The 5,128-nt window shown below is 38.6% G+C and overlaps 1 pseudogene; it reads right to left on the bottom strand.

The window, feature by feature from the left end:
- Window positions 1-4,118: 4,118 nt before the first annotated feature.
- Window positions 4,119-4,825, bottom strand: LOC147640142 (uncharacterized; annotated as a pseudogene).
- Window positions 4,826-5,128: the final 303 nt, after the last annotated feature.

A 5,128-nucleotide genomic window follows, 5' to 3' on the forward strand; every position in this document is an offset into this window, starting at 1 on the left:
GAATGTGATGCCTTAGTCGGCAAATTGGCACTAAATCAACGTGTTGCCTCAGTCGACGGGGCGAATCGGCACTAAATGAATGTGCTGCCTCAGTCGGCGAATCAACACTAAATGAATGTGTTGCCTCAGTCGACGAACCGCCACCAAAATATGAGAAACTATGACACTGCCTCAATCGGTGAATCGGTGTCCATAAAAGAATCAATGTAAATGTGAGTGGTATGCTAGAATCAAGTATCGTTAGTGCAGGGTAAGCGATGTTCAAGAATCCACTGTGATTCCTCAATAGAATGATTCTTATAGTTCACCAAGTAACGATGATATATAGTGCCAATAGTATGGGTGGTTGTTTGTTCAGAGTCATCCTTGAGGAGAGGTGGATCACCAATAACAGGGTTAACAAGAGTGGGGCTTTTAAAGGGTCTTAATAAACCAATGTGGAATGAGTTATGTATCTTCCAGTGAGTGGCAATGCCCAAGCGGAATGCATTTTCATTTATTTGTTGGATAATCGTGAACGGTCCATAAAATCTAGGAGCCAACTTGATCTTAGGATGCTTGGCAATCTCCTTGAAGCATCTTTTCTCTATGCAAAGCCAAGCTAGATTATTTTCTTTGAATTTCATTGGTTATCGTTTCTTATTGGCTTGAGCGGTGTATTTCAATTGTGCTCGTTTAATAGATTCAATGACTTCAGCTAAAATAGTGGCATGGTCATAAGCTAAAGTGTCAGCAGCAGCTGGAACATCACTAATTATGGTAGAGACAGGAATGGGAAGTTTCTTGCCATAGACAATTTCAAAGGGAGCTCAACCTGTAGCCGAATGGGGGGTATTGTTATAAGCAAATTGAAGTAAAGGCAAATGTTGATCCCAATTAGAGGGTCGGTCAATAGTGTAGGATCTAAGAAGATCTATAATAGTGTTGTTGGTAGCTTCAATCTGGCCATTGCTTTCTGGATGGAAAGCGGATGTAAAGTCCATTTTAGAACCTAAGTTCTTGAATAAAGCAACCCAAAAATGATTGTAAAAGCGGCCATCTCGGTCAGAGAGAATGACTTTGGGAAAGCCATGGTGAGGAAAGATAGTCTTAATGAATAGCTTAGCAGCTTGAGGGGCAAACAAGGTCTTCTTGCAAGGTATAAAGTATGTTTGCTAAATCTATCAACTATGGTCCATATCATGTCATTATTATGAGAGAAGGTAGTCGACAAGCAAGGTACAAGGTCTTCTTGCAAGGTATAAAGTATGCTTGCTTGCTAAATCTATCAACTATGGTCCATATCATGTCATTATTATGAGAGAAGGTAGTCGGCAAGCCAGTAATAAAATCCATTGAAATCTCTTCCCATGGACCTTTGGGAATAGGTATGGACATTAAAAGACCAAAAGATTTACCATGATGGCATTTAATTCTTTGACAAACAATACATTCAGACACAAAGTTTGCAATGTCATGTTTCATGTCAGACCAAAAGAAATATTCTTTACATGCAGCTAATGTGGATTGAATTCCTCTATGTCCCATATATGCAAGAACATGCATCTCAGTTATTGCTAGTTCTCTAAATGGTGCAGTGATGCAAAGTCTCTTTTGAAAGAACAAAAATCCATTTGCATAAGAATAATCATTTAGTTACAAAGAATTGATAGCATGTATGGCATTCCATGATGCAAGTGAAAAATCAAGATCATTAGCATGAGTCAATCATGGCATTAAAAGATTGTACTTGAATATCAGACACATTATTCAAATAAGCATGTTTAAGTTCATACAGAACTTTGGTTATCATCAAAAGGTCTGCGACTAAGAGCATCTGCAACTACGTTAACGCAGCCTGGTTGATATTGGATCATAGGGTGAAAATTTTGGATAAAAGAAGCCCATTGAATATGGCGATCCGATATTAAAGATTGGGTCAACAAGTGCTTAATAGCCTGTTGACCGTCTTTATGAGTACCTCAGATCCCATAAGATAATGCTTCCATATTTTTTGGGCATGGACAATAGCCAAAAGTTCCTTGTCATAGGTACTATACTTAGCTTCATTGGGTTTGAGCTTGCAGCTCTCATAAGCTATAGGATGGTCATCTTGCATGAAGATTGCGCCTATGCCAGATTCACTAGCATCTGTGTGACAACTAAAAAGAAAGGACGATCAAAGTCAGGTTATTGTAGAACAAGTGCATGGGTCAATAAGTACTTCAAAGTTTTGAAGGATTTCCGCTGACTGTCACCCCATCGAAAAACTAGCTTCTTACGAAGCAAGAGGATCAATAGGAGAGCAATGAGCGAGAAATTTTTTACAAACTTGCGGTAAAAATTGCTAGACCTAGAAAAGATCTAACTTCATGGGAGTTTTTAGGAGTAGGCCAGTCTTGAATAGTTTGGACTTTCTTAGGGTCTACTCAAATACCATCGACCGATACTATATGGCCTAGATATTTCATCTCAGTTTGAAAGAAAGAACATTTGTCAAGGTTAGCATATAATTGATTTTTCCTTAACAAATCAAAGACAATACTTAAGTGATCCTTGTGTTCTTTTTCAGAGTGACTGTAAACAAGAATATCATCAAAGAAAACAATCACAAAGTTTTAAAAATCTATAAAAAATTTGTTTATCATGCGTGCAAATGTGGCAGGAGCATTAGTGAGACCAAAGGGCATGACAACGAACTCATAATGTCCTGATTGTGTATGGAAAGCAGTCTTGAAGATATCAACAGGATCCATACGGATTTGATGATACCCAGACTTTAAGTCAATTTTACTGAATACACTTGTACCTTTCAATTTATCTAATAAGTCATCAATTCTAGGGATTGGGTAGCGATTCTTAATAGTCACTTTATTTAGTGCTCTATACTCTATGCACATCCTAAAAGTTTTATTCTTTTTCTTCCGCACAAGCAAGACAGGCGCACCAAACGGGGGGGCGAATGAGACCTTTGTCAAGCAATTCAACTACTTGACATTGCACTTCTTGTTGGTGCAAAGGGCTATGTCTATATGGTGTTTTGTGAGGCGGTTGAATGCCTCAAAGAAGTTCTACCTTATGGTCTAAGTCACCACGAGAAGGAGGTAGATGGAGAGGATAATCATCCACAAAACAATTATTAAATGAAGAAAGAAATTTTTGTTGTTGTGGTGAAACTTGAGAAGATTCTTTCGTTTCCACTTCATTAACATAAATCATGTACGCTTTCTCATGTTTCCTCAATGCGCGACGTGATTGTGTGTGAGAGATGAGTGGAAACATTTCTAGAGAAGAGTGACTAGATAAAGAGGGAGATTGATTATTGAAATTGAAAGACATCGTGTGTGTATGATAATTAATCTGTGGATTATGTTGGTGTCTAAATGGCATACCGAGGTGCAATAAGAAAATTTTGTTTTTCCCTATAAGGACCAATAGAAATTTCGAGATCTTTTATTTCAACTTTTTCTCTAGTTCCTTGAAAAGCAGATTTAACTTTACAAGTAGGAAGGAGAAGTTTCAAGTTGGAGTTTCCTGACAAGTCTTTCAGAGATGAAGTCATGTGAACTACCATCATCGTGTAAAACACATACTTCAGAACCATTTATATGACCTTTCATTCGCAATAAAGCATGTATCGAGGGAGGCATACCTGGATTAATAGATTCAGTGTTGTTCACCTCGAATTGAAGAGCATCTTCAGTCCAATCTGGAGTGAAGTCGAGATCATCTTCAGTCCAATCTGGAGCGAAGTCGAGATCATCAATAACGCTATCCACTTCATGCCGATGAAGGATTGTCCTTTGGAAGCTTAGCAAGGCATTGAGATTATTTATGGCCCGATTTATGGCACTTATAACAAAAGATGGGATATTTGTGCTGCAAATCAGCACGTGGTACATGCACGCTATTGTGGCTAACCTAGGGCTTTGAATTTACATCATTTGGCTTGGAGTTAGTCACATTAGATACATTTTTATTTGGAAAAGTGGATGCACGAGTGTTGTTAAAAGTGTTAGTGCGTGGAGTAACAAATAGTTTACGAAAGTTACGATTATTTGTTACCCAAGACGATTGTCGATTTGAGTTGCTACTTGTGATTGGCGGACTTGAGTAGCCTTTTGAGAAGAGAGAACCATCTATTCAATAGATTGAAACTCTTTCTCCGCGTCGTGAGTGAAAGAAATTGCTTCATAGAGTGAAGAGGGCTTCAAAGTATTAATTTTTTCTTGTATACCACGTTGAAGACCATCTTCGTATTTGTGTTGAAGTGAATCTTCAAGCACATCTTCGAGCATACGAAGGAGTAAGAGGCGTTGCCAAAAACGTTCAATATATTGACTCACGTTTTCACCTTTAATCCATGAGAAATTTGACCATGTGCGATGCGCGTGAAGATGAAACTGAGGTGGTAAGTGATTCTTTGACCTTCTCTTGGAATGAGGCCCAAGTGGTAGGGCGATCAATGCTATGGGCGGAGCACATTCCACCATAAAGCAGCTTTATCATTCATGTGGTTAGTGGGGCACTTAATTTTGCCATGCTCAAAAAAATTTTCTTCGACAAAGTAGTCATCAAATTGACTCAACCATGATAAAACAAATTTTCCATCTTTGCGACCATCAAAGTGAGAAAAAGTTAAGGAGCAACGACTTATCTTTTATTCTTTGCAGGTTTGTTGAGCGTCGAATGCGGCTCGTAAAATTTTAGCAATTCGGTCATCCTCAACACCCGAATCCCGCAGTCATTTGTCGTGGTCTTGTAATTGGCGTTGTGTATCTTGAAGTTGTTGTTGCAACAAATAAATTTGTTGTTCAAGAGTAGCATCAGGCAAAAGAGTATCCATGTCGGAGTTGTGTTGCAAAACGAGTTATCGCTTGATGATGACATGATGAAGTAAAGAAATTTGAAAGGTGAGAGTGGAAGCTACCCAAGCAGAGATGAATTAAGCTTGTGAATTATCCTCTTCAAAATTGAGAACTTGATTGGTATTACCGATATCACGATTAGGAGGATAAAGGGGTGTCCCCGCGAGGTAAACTCCATGGAATAGAGAAAAAGCTCCCTTCTACAACTTCTCTTGCTTGTCTCTTTCTCTCCTTCTACCAATACGAAAGAGAAAGAGAGAGAGATATGCTTCCTCCGCCAA

Source organism: Cibotium barometz, chromosome 3 (assembly GCF_041138505.1).
Source record: "Cibotium barometz isolate CiBa-2024 chromosome 3, ASM4113850v1, whole genome shotgun sequence".
Classification (NCBI taxonomy): Eukaryota; Viridiplantae; Streptophyta; class Polypodiopsida; order Cyatheales; family Cibotiaceae; genus Cibotium; species Cibotium barometz.